Here is a 17,480-nt window from a genome sequence, read left to right as displayed (position 1 = left end):
TTAAACTTTTCCCACAAACATATATATCAATCCGCTCAGCTCCTTCTGCTCTATAACACACTGCTGACAGATGTTCAATATGGCAGGTTCCCTTTAAAAAAGTTGTCCGATTTCAACTCATCCCATGGTATATGCTGCATGAGTAACCACAATTTCTGTGCTTCAAATGTACCTACAAACTAACAGAATTCTATGGTGATTAATTTCATACTACATCTTTATGGAGACTGTAGCTGCTATTTGCTGATACAGAGCTCCAAATCCCCTGCTTAGACCTAAATGGTAAGATTCTAGATGCCTGAAGCCACCACTAGAGGGCGCTTACTTCCTAGAGACATACTGTACACAGGATCCAAGTCAATAACATAAAGTCTTCAGAAAGCTCCCCCTAGTGGTGGCTATGAACAGGCACTTTTTTCTATTATATAACAGTGTCAATGCAGGGGATTTGGAGCTGTGTTTCAGAAAATAAAATACCCAGTACCTTTTGGTCTTTTTCTAAATTTAGAAACAGAAACCAATTTTCAATCTTCTCATGGAGGAGGGTGGAACATCACGACAGCTTAACAAACATAATTTTCATACTTCTGCCTTTAATGACAAAACATTGCATTGATTTTTTTTCTGACAATTCCCCCCCCCCTTTCCCAAGTCTGTACTGTCTGTACTTTTCTTAATTCAGCTTTCCCTCAACCCTGACCAGTCTCCATATCCCCCCAGTATGATGCTGTCACCACCATGCTTCACTGTAGGGATGGAATTGGGCAGGTGCTGAGCAGTGGCTGGTTTTCTCCAAACACAATGCTTAGAATTGAGGCCAAAAAGTTAAATCTTGGTTTAATCAGACCAAAAAATCTTGTTTCTCACGGTGTGAGAGTCCTTTAGGTGCTTTGTTGCTAACTTCCATGTGTCTTATACTGAGAAAAGGCTTCTCTACTCTGCCATAAAGCCCAGATTGGTGGAGTGCTGCAATGACCTTCTGGAAGTTTATCATATCTGCACACAGGATCTTTGGAGCTCAGCCACAGTGGTCATTGGGTTCTTGGTCACCTCTCTTACCAAGGCCCTTCTCCTCTGAATACTTAGTTTGGTGGGGCGGCCAGCTGTAGGAGGAGTCCTGGCTGTTCCAAACTTCTTCCATTTAAGAATTATGGAGGCCACTGTGCTCTTCGGAACTTTGGGTGCGGCAGAAATGTTTTTGTCCCCTTCTCTAGATCAGTGCCTCCACATAATCCTGTCTTTGAGCTCTACAGGCTGTTCTTTCCTGTTGATTGCTTGTGTTTTTTACCACAGGTGACTCTAATCTACAGTAGATGTACAAACATCTCAAAGATAATCAAGAGAAATCGGAGGCCTCCAGAGCTAAATGTCATAGCGAAAGGTCTGAATACTTCCGGTTATGCAAAATTATAGTTTTTCTGTTTTCATTTTCTTATTATAGGGTATTGAGTGCAGAATGATGGGGGAAAACCTGATTTTTTTTTATATTTTTTTTTTTTAGCACAAGGCCACAACATAACAAAATATGGGAAACTATTACATGTGGTACCTCCATACTTCACTGCATTGTCCCTTGGATGTAATACCTCCATAATAAGCAGGTGAGGGACACCATTTTTTGCTGTTGGATTAGATATGTAAAACTGGAGAGTATATGGGGTATAGTATTACCCTATAGATTTCTATAGGTGCCATATTAGCTTGTAAAGATCCATGATATGACCATGTGCAGGAGGCCTAATGGTACTTTCACACTGAATTTTGGGAGAACATTTACAGTACCTCCCACATACACAAAAGGAATAGGCAGATGTACATTTCTTGCCCATCTTTTTGGGTTTTTTCTTATGGCATATGCTGTTCCCTAAAAATGACATGACTAAGGGCTGATTGGGAACTTAAAGTGGCCCCGGAAAATAATAACCTAAAAGTGGCCCCATGTTGTAGGATTGCCTAAATTGACAGGAGACGGGGCAACATAAGAAGGGGTCAGCAATACCATAGCAGCACAATATATTGCCCCAAAAGCTTTCCCTCTGTGGTGGCCATCAATAGCTGCCATTTTCTGTTCTCCTCCAGTTGGCTCTGATTAAGATATGGAGCTGGGGGCTTAGGAGGTGAGATGCGGGCCACAGTTGAATTCAGGAGGGCATATGCGGTAAAAGGCTGGGTACATGAGTACCTGATTCTCACAGCATTAATTACCGCTGGGAGCCCATTATGTACCCAGCCAGCGGCCATCGGGAGAGTTCAGGCGGCCCCCTAGGCATCGGCCCACCAGGAAATTTCCCTGTAAGGTATATGGCCAATCCGCCCCTGGACAGGACAACCTTATTCTGTGGGTTAGTACAATTACAGCGCTGCCGAACATTTTATTATGTTTTAATAATTAAAAAAAACAAAATATAGAAAGAAAATGTCCTTATATTGCCATATACTGACTCTCACAACTTTTTTTTATATATTCTCATCTCTAGGGCTGTGTAAGGTCTTGTTTTTTAGCAGGACAAGCTGTAGTTTTTGTTGGTATCATCTTATGGTACAAATAATAGTTTTTTAGTTTTTTTGGGTGGGGGTGATTTAAAAAATTGTCAAAAACAGCAAATTTGATTTTTTTTATAGTTTGGACATTTTCAGATGCTGTACCAATTATGGTTTGTTTACTGTTTATTTTAACATGTACAATTGACAAATGGGGATGGCTTGGATTTTTCATTTTTTTTTAATCATTTTACTCCTCTGATAACTTATTGCATAGACTGCAGTTGATAAGTCTGTGGGATTTGCACTGGGTGCCTATTAAACCCTTCCACAAGCAGGGCTTAACAAGCAGTATTTTTTTTCCGTTTACGTTCCGTTTTTTTGCATTCTATATACGGAACCATTCATTTCAATGGATCCGCAAAACAAACGGAAGGCACTCCCCGTATCCCTTCCATTTCCGTTTTTCCGTTCTGTTCAAAAATAGAACATGTCCTATTATTATCCGCATAAAGCTCCGACAGATCCCTTTTAATAACATTGACAACATAATGTATTTAAATGATTAATAATGTAATAAATTAATCTAAATTATTTCAAAATTTAAAGTATAATTAGTTTTACTTCCTTTGTATTCATTTTTCTATTAGATTATTATTATTTTATTATTATTATTATCATTAGTATTATTATTACTCTTTCATTATTTTTATTATTATTGCTATTATAATTATTAGTACTATTATTATTTTTATTGTTGTTATTACTGTTATTATTATTAGTGGTGAGCGAATCGGACTGCACAAAGTGGACTTCCATCTGAATTTCAGAAAAAATTATATTCCAATTTCCTTTTGCTTTGTAATAACGAATCGATTTCTCGTGAAATGGTGGTAAAAATAAAAATAAAATCATACTTACCTCATCCGTTTGAGCGTCAAGAGGCCGCCGTGACCATCTCGCTTGAAGATCCTGCGCAAAATCTCGTGCACGGTGACGTATGACGTCACCACGTCGGCCGGCCTGATGACATTATCACTTGCCGTGTGAGATTTTGAGCTGGATCTTCAAGCAAGATGGTCACGGCGGCCTCTTGACGCTCAAAAGGATTAGGTATGGATGATTCTTTTTTTTGGGGGGGGTTAATCAACCTCTAAAAGGCCTTAATATTCATCTCAGATGCCGCAACCAGCTATGGCCATCTGGGGGTTTAATGACGGGGGTCGGCGCAATCGCCGTTCCCCGTAATTGCACCTGCTATTTACATGACAAACTAATTTGTCAAGAAGCACATTTTTTTTATAAAATTCGTCAAAGCAGCTGAATCAAGTTTTTTAGAACTTCGCTCATCTATAATTATTATTATTAGCACTTTTATTATTACTATAATTATTTATTTTTATTATTATTACTTTCTTCATTGTTTTGTTTTACCGAGCTGTTGAGTCCTTTGAAACTCCGCACAACATAAAATTTGTCTTACATTTTTATTTTTTTTGCTGGCAATAAATATGCCAGTGACACATGCCGCCCTCCTCTCTCTCCGTGATGCCACATTCCTGGTAATACATAATAATGAGTAATATTACTCCACCACATCCGTACCCAGGTCATATTTTGCCCCAGGAAAGTGAGTTAATCAAGCGTGTCTATATGAGATATTATCTCAATAAAAGGACTCGCTCAGGATTAAAGTCTTCGCAGGTCCGGCGTGAATTTGTGGCAGGTGTTCGAGGATACAAATGATTCACAAGGCCGCAAACATCTGGAATATCAGGTAATTAGAGCGCGGGGGCGAGTTCACCTCACTCCCTGATAAATCATTTATTACCGATGCACAATATCAAAGTTTTGGTCCTAAACAAAACCACTGTCAGGATTAATGATTCTTTACAAACTTTCCACTGAGAATTTAACTGTTCACACGACTCCTCCACCATAATCAATACCTCAACTTAAATTTGCCCAGATTTTCCCATTTCTAACAGATAATGTAATACAATCATGGTATGCCCCCCCCCCCCCCCCCCCCAATATAAAAGAGATTCTAATCAGGAACATGAGATGCTGAGAAAAACTCACAATCTATCAATCACAAATTATCAGACGAGCAAGGGAAAATAATGTGACGTATTCAAGAGCAACTGCTGATAAAAGAAATCATATACATAGTAATTATCTGTATTCTTAGATATACTAGGCAGCAATGTAGCACTTGTGATATTCTTGTACATAGGAGGCAGTATTATAGTAGTTATATTCTTGTACATAGGAGCAGTATTATAGTAGTGATATTCTTGTACATAGGAGGCAGTATTATAGTAGTTATATTCTTGTATATAGGAGGCAGCATTATAGTAGTTATATTCTTGCACATAGGAGCAGTATTATAGTAGTTATATTCCTGTACATAGGAGCAGTATTATAGTAGTTATATTCTTGTACATAGGAGCAGTATTATAGTAGTTATATTCTTGTACATAGAAGGCAGTATTATAGTAGTTATATTCTTGTACATAGGAGGCAGTATTATAGTAGTTATATTCTTGTACATAAGAGGCAGTATTATAGTAGTTATATTCTTGTACATAGTAGGTAGTATTATAGTAGTTATATTCTTGTACATAGGAGCAGTATTATAGCAGTTATATTCTTGTACATAGGAGGCAGTATTATAGTAGTTATATTCTTGTACATAGAAGCAGTATTATAGTAGTTATATTCCTGTACATAGGAGCAGTATTATAGTAGTTATATTCTTGTACATAGAAGGCAGTATTATAGTAGTTATATTCTTGTACATAGGAGGCAGTATTATAGTAGTTATATTCTTGTACATAAGAGGCAGTATTATAGTAGTTATATTCTTGTACATAGTAGGTAGTATTATAGTAGTTATATTCTTGTACATAGGAGCAGTATTATAGCAGTTATATTCTTGTACATAGGAGGCAGTATTATAGTAGTTATATTCTTGTACATAGGAGACAGTAACATAGTACATAAAGCCGAAAAAATACATTTGTCCTTCAAGTTCGGCCTGTTATCCTGCAAGTTGATCCAGAGGAAGGTAAAAAAACAAAACCCTGTGAGGTAGAAGCCAATTTTCCCCACTTAAGGGGAAAAAATTCCTTCCCGACTCCAATCAGGCATCAGAATAACTCCCTGGATCAACGACCCCTCTCTAGTAGCTATAGCCTGTAATATTATTACGCTCCAGAAATACATCCAGGCCCCTCTTGAACTCCTTTATTGTACTCACCATCACCACCTCCTCAGGCAGAGAGCTCCATAGTCTCACTGCTCTTACCGTAAAGAATCCTCTTCTATGTTTGTGTACAAACCTTCTTTCCTCCAGACGCAGAGGATGTCCCCTCGTCACAGTCACAGTCCTGGGGATAAATAGCTGATGGGAGAGATCTCTGTACTGACCCCTGATATATTTATACATAGTAATTAGATCTCCCCTCAGTCGTCTTTTTTTAAAGTGAATAACCCTAATGTTGATAATCTTTCAGGGTACTGTAGTTGCCCCATTCCAGTTATTACTTTAGTTGCCCTCCTCTGGACCCTCTCCAGCTCTGCTTTGTCTGCCTTGTTCACAGGAGCCCAGAACTGTACACAGTACTCCATGTGTGGTCTGACTAGTGATTTGTAAAGTGGTAGGACTATGTTCTCATCACCGGCATCTATGCTCCTTTTGATACAACCCATTATCTTATTGGCCTTGGCAGCAGCTGCCTGACACTGGTTTTTGCAGCTTAGTTTGCTATTCACTAAAATTTCTAGGTCCTTTTCCATGTCAGTGTTACCCAGTGTTTTACCATTTAGTATGTACGGGTGACTTGCATTATTCCTACCCATGTGCATAACCTTACATTTGTCAGTGTTAAACCTCATCTGCCACTTATCTTCCCAAGCCTCCAATCTATCCAGATCCCTCTGTAGCAGTATACTGTCCTCTGTAGTATATATACAGTATAATGTCCTCTGTAGTATATATACAGTATACTGTCCTCTTCAGTGTCAATTACTTTACACAGTTTAGTGTCATCTGCAAAAATGGATATTTTACTATGCAAGCCTTCTACAAGATCATTAATAAATATATTGAAGAGAATAGGGCCCAATACTGACCCCTGAGGTACCCCACTAGTGACAGTGACCCAATCTGAGTGTGTACCGTTAATAACCTCCCTCTGTTTTCTATCACTCAGCCAGTTACTTACCCACATACAGACGTTTCCTCCCAGTCCGAGCATTTTTATTTTATATACTAACCTTTTATGTGGTACAGTGTCAAATGCTTTGGAGAAGTCCAGATATACGACATCCATTGATTCGCCGCTGTCAAGTCTAGAACTTACCTCCTTTTAGAAACTGATTAAATTAGTTTGACATGACCGATCCCTCACGAAGCCATGCTGATATGGCGTTATTTGCTTATTTTCATTGAAGTACTCCAAGATAGCATCTCTTAGAAAACCTTCAAACAGTTTACCCAAATGCTTTCTTTTAGTCATTTGCTTTCTTTACAGTTCTATTTATCCACATTGGTTTTTTCTTGTTCCTTAATCTTTTATTCCAATAAGGTATGTACCTTTCACAATTAGATTTTAGGATGCTTTTAAAAATATCCCATTTTATGGCTGTATTTTTATTTTTGAGGACTTTGTCCCAGTTAGTTAGGCCTTTGGCCTCTCTTAGTTGGCAAAATTTATATACAGGGTACTCTTTACCGTTATGGAGAGCACCTAGTATGTGTTCTGATTATTTTAGGCCAGGTAGTTCTCCTCTGTGTTTCTGGGAAAAGTATATGCCAATTTCCATTTCCTACTTCTGCTAGCATCAAATGGACTAATCTTTCCATTTGGAAGAAAATATATTTGCCTATTCTGACATTTCTGGGATATTCAAATTAGCTTTCCTTCTAAAGGGAAAAGAAAGCTAAGCCTGTCTGATATCTGAGACATATGAAATGCTCATTTGCATATATTTTTCCCAGAAACCCAGAGCCGTGTTGGCTGGCTTACAGTACTTCTCCTGCATACTAGATGCTCTCCATAATGAGAAAGAGTACCCACCAGGCTATATATATATATATATATATATATATATACACACTCACCTAAAGAATTATTAGGAACACCTGTTCTATTTCTCATTAATGCGATTATCTAGTCAACCAATCACATGGCAGTTGCTTCAATGCATGTAGGGTTGTGGTCCAGGTCAAGACAATCTCCTGAACTCCAAACTGAATGTCAGAATGGGAAAGAAAGGTGATTTAAGCAATGTTGAGCGTGGCATGGTTGTTGGTGCCAGACGGGCCGGTCTGAGTATTTCACAATCTGCTCAGTTACTCGGATTTTCATGCACAACCATTTCTAGGGTTTACAAAGAATGGTGTGAAAAGGGAAAAACATCCAGTATGCGGCAGTCCTGTGGGCGAAAATGCCTTGTTGATGCTAGAGGTCAGAGGAGAATGGGCCGACTGATTCAAGCTGATAGAAGAGCAACGTTGACTGAAATAACCACTCGTTACACCCGAGGTATGCAGCAAAGCATTTGTGAAGCCACAACACGCACAACCTTGAGGCGGATGGGCTACAACAGCAGAAGACCCCCACCGGGTACCACTCATCTCCACTACAAATAGGAAAAAGAGGCTACAATTTGCACGAGCTCACCAAAATTGGACTGTTGAAGACTGGGAAAATGTTGCCTGGTCTGATGAGTCTCGATTTCTGTTGAGACATTCAAATGGTAGAGTCCGAATTTGGCGTAAACAGAATGAGAACATGTATCCATCATGCCTTGTTACCACTGTGCGGGCTGGTGGTGGTGGTGTAATGGTGTGGGGGATGTTTTCTGGGCACACTTTAAGCCCCTTAGTGCCAATTGGCCATCGTTTAAATGCCACGGGCTACCGGAGCATTGTTTCTGACCATGTCCATCCCTTCATAACCACCATGTACCCATCCTCTGATGGCTACTTCCAGCAGGATAATGCACCATGTCACAAAGCTCAATTCATTTTAAATTGGTTTCTTGAACATGACAACGAGTTCACTGTACTAAAATGGCCCCCACAGTCACCAGATCTCAACCCAATAGAGCATCTTTGGGATGTGGTGGAACGGGAGCTTCGTGCCCTGGATGTGCATCCCTCAAATCTCCATCAACTGCAAGATGCTATCCTATCAATATGGGCCAACATTTAAAAAAAATGCTATCAGCACCTTGTTGAATCAATGCCACGTAGAATTAAGGCAGTTCTGAAGGCAAAAGGGGGTCCAACACCGTATTAGTATGGTGTTCCTAATAATTCTTTAGGTGAATGTATATATACATACACATGTGACACAGTGAGGGGTTGTGTCTGGCAAGGCAGGTATTTTCCTCACAGCATGTGCTGCTGGGCTGGTTGAGCTCAGCCAGGTGGGGTCAAATACCAGACCGGAGTTTAAGTGCCGTTCCGGGTGTTGGCAGCACCTAGCTGTCCTTAAATACGCAGCTGGGCTCAGCAGAGAGGTCTCTGTTTTTGTGATCGGAGGCTTTGTGCCGTGCTGGAGGGCTGAGAGCCACATGCTGGGGAAACAGGCCCCCTAAAGCCTGCTGTGGACTACTGGAGGCAGAACTGCAAGAAAGGTGACTTGTGTTATATAAACTTTCCATTGGGGGGTAATTAACACCAAGACTGAAAAGTTACATGCTTTTTTTTTTTTTTCGATTGCCTCAAGTGTGAATAAACACTGACGTTTTGAGTTAAGAACTTGTATTTTGCCTCTGTACTGCGCCTGCTTACCCTATCTACCACAGCGAAACCCCACTATATATATATATATATTTATTTTTATTGTTTTTCCCCAGAAACCCTAAGTAGTATACTAGAATCTTGTGCTAAGGTAAAAAAAAAAAAAGTAAAAACGAAAATATTGCATTGGCATAAGCATTCAGACCCTTTAATCAGGACTTAGTTGAAGCACCTTTGGTAGTGACTGTAGACTCTAGACTTCTGGGCTATGTTGCCACAAGGTTTGTACACTTGGGTTTAAGGAATGTCAGATCTCTCAAGAAATGTTCAATTAGGTTCAAGTCAGGGCTTTGGCCACTCAAGGACATTTACAGAGTTGTCCGTAAGCTGCTCCTGTGTTGTCTTGGCTATGGGCTTTGGCTCTTGGAAACTTTCAATACAGCAGAATTTTTTGTCTCCTTCTCCAGATCTGTGCCTCCACACAATCCTGTCTCTGAGCTCTACAGGCAGTTCTTTCCTCCTCATGGGTTGCTTTTTGTTCTTATATGCATTGTCAGCTGTGAGACCTCATATAGACAGGGGAAGGGGTCTTTTCAAATTATGTCCAATTTACCACAGGTGACTCCAATCAAGTTGTAGAAATATCGCAAAGATGAAAAAATAAAAATGGGACGCTCCAAATCTAAATGTCAAGTGGAATATGAAAGGGTCAAGAGAAATTTTAGTTTTTCCTTTTTAATAAATTTGTAACATTTTCTAACATTCTGTTTTCCCATTTCCTATGGAGTGCAGATTGATGGGAAAACATGATTTTGTTGTTAATTTTAGCACAAGGCCTCAACATAACAAAATGTGAAAAAAGTGAAAGTGTCTGTAGACCTGAAATGCATTGCATACAAGTTTCAAGGCAACTGGAGCCTATTTGATTTGAGTAGAATTGATTCTGACTCAAATGTAATGTTTAGAAAAATGTTCAGAACCGGACAAGAAACGAATTTCAAGAAATTCGCTCATCTCAAACCTTCTGTCAAGTGTCTCATTGGATTTCCCTTTAAGGTTAGTTGAAGGTTTCATCCTCAGGTTTCTGCAGGGCTATTTTCACATTCATTTCTAAAACCATTAGGAACCCCTAAGAGCACAAATGAATGAATTTGCTGTATCTTTCTGTCTGGCAGATTCCAATATTATCCATTCCTCCTGCATGCTATTTATCAGGAGAATTTGAAAATATGAAACTTTTCTTTATGTCCCGTCCATCCTGGGGAAAATCTGAATTGCAAAAGAGGAATTGAGGAGAAATAGTAAAAAGATTTTGAAAGTCCTGGCAGCAGAGGAAGCATACAAAGAGACTTTCATCTGACAGGCCATCAATCATCTCTCAAACTGTTCATAGCATCTCTTAGAGGATTGTCCTAGATCGGACTCGTGTCTCGTCGTTTCAGTACGCTGCCTTTGCATATTGTCGACCACCTAGTATTCCTGGCCATTAGACAGGGTCATGTTTAATGCACCATTTCGAGACTGGGGATTGAAACCAGCTTCCATTTGACCTTGATTTCATCCTTGCCTCAGGCTAGCCTTTCTCTAGTTGTAAAGTAAGCCATTCACTGACACTTCCTCATATGGAAAATACAGGCAAAAAGATCATTCCAACAATTGAAAAAACAATTATGGGTAAAATATTGGAAATCTTTTACATCAGTGGGGTTCCGACTTCTGGGACCCCAACTGATCATGAAAATGGGGGCCCCATACCAGTGGGGACCCCCAAAATGAAATGTGCGGTGAGATGAGCATGCAAGCTGCTACTCTATTTATCCCAAGGGACTGCAGAAATAGCTGGGTGCTTTTCCAGTAATCCCCTAGAGATGAATAAAGCGGCAGTGTACATGCTTGACCATTAATTCATTTTAGCAGTTTACTTGGGGTAGGAGACCCTCTTTCTCGCAGTCAGTTATGCCTTACTCATTTTGGGGGTACATGCTGCTTCAATCAACTTAGAGGTCTACGTGGAGCACAGGGTCTTGTTCTCATGATCAGTGCAGGTCCCAGTTGTCAGACCCCCAGCAATCTGGTCCGCAGCCACTGTGAGTACTGCTACCACCGTCATCGTCACACCTGCTATCATACCTACTCCCATCCTATCGCCTCCTGCCCGGGCTGCTGAAATGGCATCACGAACAGGATTCATCACCTCTGTGCGTTATCATTAGAGATGAGCGAATCGAAGCTGATGAAGTTGAATTCTTTAGAAATTTCAGGAAAAATTTGATTTGCACCGAATTTGAATTTCCTCGCGCTTCGTAGTAACAAATCACATTTTTCCTAAAATGGCTGCTGCACGTGTGAGGACATGGAGAAAGGAAGTCTGGGAAGGCGGAATCACCCATACTGACATGCACGCAGCCAATCAGCAGCCAGACAGCCCTGTGATGTCACAGCCGTATAAATACGGCAGCCATCTTAGATTCTGCCATTCACCAGCGTACTTAGTGCAGGGAGAGACGTGTCTGTAGGCGCTAGGGACAGTGCTAGAAAAATCGTCATTGTGCGCTAAAAGATTTACCAGTGCAGGGAAAGATTATTCAAGGTGTAGGGAAAGGATAGGGAGGAATCATTCCACAGCTTTTATGTAGAACAGGGTTCAGTCGGGGAGGTTACAGCCTGGGAACAATCCTATTACACCTTGCTGCACTGACTGGGCACCCAAATTGTCATCATACAGCTCTGTAATTCCAGCAGTTATGTGTTAAAGCTCTTTTTTCCGTGTATTAGTTCAAAAAGACAAAATATATTTGGCGCTCAGCGGTGCAGTTATCTGTCTTAAAGCTCTTTTTTGCGTGTATTAGTGGAAAAAGAAAAAATATATGCAGTGAGATATTTTACAGCCCAGTTTGCCGTGTTTTACTGACAAAATAAAAATATATTCGCCGTCCTGCGTTGCACTTATCTGTTAAAGCCTTCTGTGTAAAAATATTAAAAAGTTAGGGCCTAATTGCCATTCAGCGGTGCAGTTATATGTGGTGAAGCACATTTTGCGGCATGGACCGAATTACGTAGTGGTGACATTTTTTATGTAAAACAGGCTTTTTTAGGGAAAATTGCTGGGTGAGAGTAGACTTTCTTCTGTATGTACCAAATTCCATTATCCTTCCATTGTTGAAATTTTTAATTTCAACCATGTTTTCTTCTGAAAAAATGATGGGTGATTGTACACCTCCTTTTGCGGTGACCGAATTACTTAGTGGTGAAATTCTTTCTGTGACACTGGCTTTTTTTTCGGAAAATGTATGGGTGAATGTAGACTTTCTTCTGTATAAACCGAATTCCATTATCTTTTCATTGGTGACATTTTTTATTTCAACAATGTTTTGTTTGTGAAAATTGATGGGTGTTTGTAGACCTTCTTTTGCGGTATGGACCGAATGACGTTGTTGTGGGTCCAGCAGTAAACAAAATGAAGACTCTGATGACCGCACACCAGCAGACTTTTCCTTTACCATCTATGCACAATTAAATCAAGCAGCTTCACTAAGTTGAAAACATTCATGTGTTTTTATCTGCCCCGTATGCATTCGATCTCCACAGCACACAAGACATGACAGGAGAGCCTCTGCTTTGGAGTCTAAGTCCAGTTTCTTAAGATCAAGAGTTCCATCAGAATTGTGCGTAACATTCTTGCTCCCTGTGCAAAGCCATAACAAAAGGACTCCTTAGGCATACACATCAAAGGAAGCTGAAGCCACATGTTGCTTACGCTCTGAAAGGAAGCTGGAAAGGTTCAGCCCAAACTTCCGGCTGGGAGACAGGGTCCTAGCAAAGACCTTCTTTCGATTAGAAGGGGGGGTCTTGGATTTTCCCGCTGTCAATCGAGAATCACACCACGCTCCCGGTCCTCCTCTCAAAAATCGGGTCCCTAGGCTAGGATCGATCCCACACCCTGACTGCCCAGTCCTTAATAGCATTCCGATATTGCCACATAATTACCCCATGGGCAGTAATCTCTCTGGGGACCATGGGATTTAGTCCTTCAATAGAGCCATGCTTCCTGGGCGGCGGAGTGGTGACTCTGGCTGCCTCAGCCGCGTCAGTGGGCATGGGGAATGCCACCTCTTTACCTTTCAGGGGGCGCTTCACTTGAGAGATGCGTATCTCTTTGGGTGCTGCCTGCATCTCGGGCAATTCATCACCCCAACACATGCCACCCCAGTTTGGCTGACGAGGACACGCCATCTTGTTTCCTATCTGGCTAGCACACACTGGTGATAAAGGAGGGGTTCAAGGGAGGAGCTTCCACTTCCTCTCCTTGCACCATATCGCTCCCTTACTGTATATATTGCAATTGTAACTTGAGGAGTTTTCCTTCTTTCCATATCTTTCTAGACTTTGTCCACGCTCTAGCACTCAGGTACTGGATATAATAAATTCTTACTTGTAATTAGCAATCCACAGGGTGGTCTCCCTAATGGCAGGCAATATCCTCTTCTCCATTATTTGTAAGGATGCCTTCATTTACTCTGATCCACAATGTCCATAGAGGCATGTGGTAAAGGATAATTTTGCACATTAATCATCCAACTGTGTCTAGGTACTTTTAGGTTCCTCCTGGTCACTGGTGCTTGTGAAGTCCATTGACTGATTTAGCTCTAACCTCCACTAGACCTTCTCTATATCCAGACGTAGACTCACTTGTCTGTGCTGCTGTAATAGTGTTCTCTATACTCCCTTAGCCTGGCCAGAGCCAAGGGGCTAAAATAGCTGCTACATTGTGGACTGCTCTGATTCACCTCCTCCGTTAACTTCTTCCTCTGTTTATTCTCATCGTTAACACACACACTGACTTGACCCCCACCCCCAGCTATATATATAAGTGGTGCCAGCACCACCTAGGGGCGAATAAAGGTAAATGACACTGCCAGCCTGTTAAAGGGAATTACAGCATGATACCACAATACATTTAATATGACATTTAGCAAGAGTTTAAATTGCCCACACATAGCACATAGTGGGACACTGCATAAAGATTAATCAGGCGTGGATCAGCCAGTATTTCCACACATGAATGCCTGATGCAACAGACTAGATCATCCATGGTGCCACACCAACACTTTGACAAAAGAGAACTGTTTCTTCTGGCTACATGACTCAGCTACTATTCTGATGCTGTCACCCGCCTGATGCCAAGTGCTCCTTCTTTCACCCACCATCTTCAGTGGGTACTGGTATTGCCACCCACCTCCACATTATGTCACCTTGCCACTCTGTGGCCGCCTGATGCTGCCGCCACCTATTGACTCTATCATTGTACCACTCTGTGGTCTCGTCATGCTGCTGCCACCAACACACTCTGTCATTGTGCCACTCTGTGGCCTCCTGATGCTGCCGCCACCTCCAGACTCTGTCATTGGGCCACTCTGTGGTCTGCTCATGCTGCCGCCATCTCCACACTATGTCACCTTGCCACTCTGTGGTATCCTGCAGCTACTGCCATCTCCACGCTATGTCACCTTGCCACTCTGTGGCCTCCTCATGCTGCTGCCACCTCCAAACTATGTCACCTTGCCACTCCACTCTGTCATTGTGCCACTCTGTGGCCTCCTCCTGATGCTGATGCTGCCACCTCCACACCGTCATTGTGCCACTCTGTGGCCTCCTCACGCTGCTTCCACTTCATGACTGGGCCACTATTTTGCCTTTCTGCCTGGCTGACATCATCATCATATATTTGACCCTTTTTCTGATCTGTCAGAAGGAAGAAAAAATGAGACGCACAACAGATCCTGTCTGTGTAGCAGCTGTAAGGCCTGTAATGGTCCCATCAGAATTGGCATCATCAGAAATATTCCATTCACGTGTCATCTCTGTTTTGGATCCACTGCTGGTTGTTTTGGCATTAACAATGGATTACTGACCAAATGCTGACCGAGTGAAAGTGGATGCTCAACAGACAGGATACGTTTTTTGTGGGTAATTGTTCTGACGGATAAGAGGAAGGGCAAAATAATCAGTGATGTCAAAACAAACTTACTGCTGACCCCCTCTCCACTCTGTCGGGGGGCTCTACTTGTATAAGCGTTGAATAGAACAGGTTCTGTAGACATCTATGTGGAATCAGCTGACAACGGTGTAAAAGGAGTGCACTTCTTCTTGGCGCTAACACCGACCTGTAAGGCTGAGTTCACACTTGAGTTATTTGGTCAGTTTTGGCCCCGTGACTGCCCAAATAAGTGAAGTGTGCAGTGATTCTAAGAGCGACGCCTGTCATCTGCATTTCATACCGACTCACAGTATTATTTCACTACCACAGCAGACTCCCTATGCATGTTACTGCAAGGCACAGTGTTCTACACCACTATAAAGGCTCTCAGCAGCCAGGAAATAGCCGTTTTTTAAGGTAATTCGCCGTGAATTTATTCAGATTGAAACAAATTTTTCCCCAAAAATTGGGGTGAACCGGCGAATTGAATTTCTTAAAAATTTGCTCATCTCTAGTTATCATGGACACTCATGTAAGTTAATTATCATGTTCTTTGCCTAATCTGAACACTGTTTGAGAAAGAAAAGTGAAAATTAAGTTAATTGCTGAGATATTTAGTGAGTGTGGAAAAAGAGTCTAGAGATTTTTGTAATTAATAGACTTTAATGTGCTGAGTAAACATGAAAAACTGTGTGGAAAATGCCAGCCAAATCTTCCATGTGCTTGCGGTGAGGTGAGAATTGAAATACCTTTGATTCAGAGGACTATAACTTTGGTGGCTGTCACTGAACAAACTACTGTGCCATTGCAAGATGCCACTGACCAGCCCACGAGGAGTTAACTGTGAATTTCTTGCTGCGCCACTACTGTGTAATTGCCCCGCTGACAACGGGAAAATCCAAGACCTCCCCTTCTAATCGAGGGAAGGGAATTTGTTTCTTCACCATGTACATTGCCTGTACTTTGCCGCCCAGTGTTTGCTCTGCCCCGCCAAATGCGAAAGTTATGTGACAGCCTCGCTAAAGCTTGCAGACCTAGGAGGCAGAACTTAACCCCTACTTTTGCTGATGGTGACTCAGTGTAATCGAAACTACGCAACACAAAGCATCAACATGTCTGAGTGCCTGTTTGACTGGTATGTGGAGATGGAGTGAGATTTAGACCTCTAAGTCTACAGAGTCTGTTCTGGAAGGAGTCGCTGCTGCCACTAAAGATGTCCACCTACTGGCTATGGGGAAGTCTTTAAGGAGGTCCATCAAAGATGGCTCAATCCGGCCAAGAAGCAAAAAGCCTGAGACAAGAAACAGGTAAAATCCTTCCTGGGGTCATCCTAGTTCAGCCAACCCAATCTTGGAATGGAGAGGATGCGTGGAATGGAGAGAGGCTTCGGCTTTATCCAAGACCAAGAAGCAGGAGGGGATTTGTCTGTGAGTCGGCAATCTGTCAAAAGGCATTTTGTGCCAGACTGGCTTCCCAACCTGAACTCGGTCAAGGAGGTTGAGTTTACCTGGGCGGATGTACCCAGAGGGCTGTACACTACCGATGTCACTCTGCCAGTCTGAATTTTTAAGCCCTCACAGCCTGAACAGTAGGAGAAACCTTAGCTGGCTGACCATGAGACCATAGAGGGTCTGGACCCATCTCCCGGCTGGAGTTCAAGCCAAGCCCTCCAGCATTCCCTTAGGGGCGGTCTGCAACTCTTTCCTATGCTGTCGCCCATCTGGCAGCAACATCAATCTTGGGGACTAATGTTTTTATGCTGGCAGTTTTCTCTACAGAGTCTCCTTCACTCATCAACTCCTCGTCCTAAAACCTGACAGAAATGTGGCATGTCCATCTACCTGCCTATCAACCCGCAACTCAACAAACCCAAGTACTGTCAACCAGGAGACCCTGTAACCAGGGGAATAACGGGTGCTCCCCCCCCCCCTTCACTGTGCTTGGCCCAGGGAGGACAACAGCGATCGTGAGTACTACTACCAACATCATCCTCACACCCGCCACCACAGTTTTCCTCTTGCCTCCTGCCTGGGCCGCTATAGAGAACCCCATTAATAGGCAAGTCCAGTCATGTGCGTGTAGGTCACAGGGTCAGCTGCTGTGGCATCCATGAACGGCTCTCAAAGCCACCAATATGTCTTCAATTTTGGTTCAATATATAAGAAGGTGGTGGGGCAAGCAAACCTGCTTTTAAAAAAGCAAAACAAAACATGGTTTTGCAATACTCTGTCACTAGTGATGAGCGGCAGGGGCAATATTCGAATT

Source organism: Bufo gargarizans, chromosome 6 (genome assembly GCF_014858855.1).
Source record: "Bufo gargarizans isolate SCDJY-AF-19 chromosome 6, ASM1485885v1, whole genome shotgun sequence".
Lineage (NCBI taxonomy): Eukaryota > Metazoa > Chordata > Amphibia > Anura > Bufonidae > Bufo > Bufo gargarizans.
The sequence above is the reverse complement of the archived record's forward strand: the minus strand, read 5'-3'. Positions refer to the sequence as shown.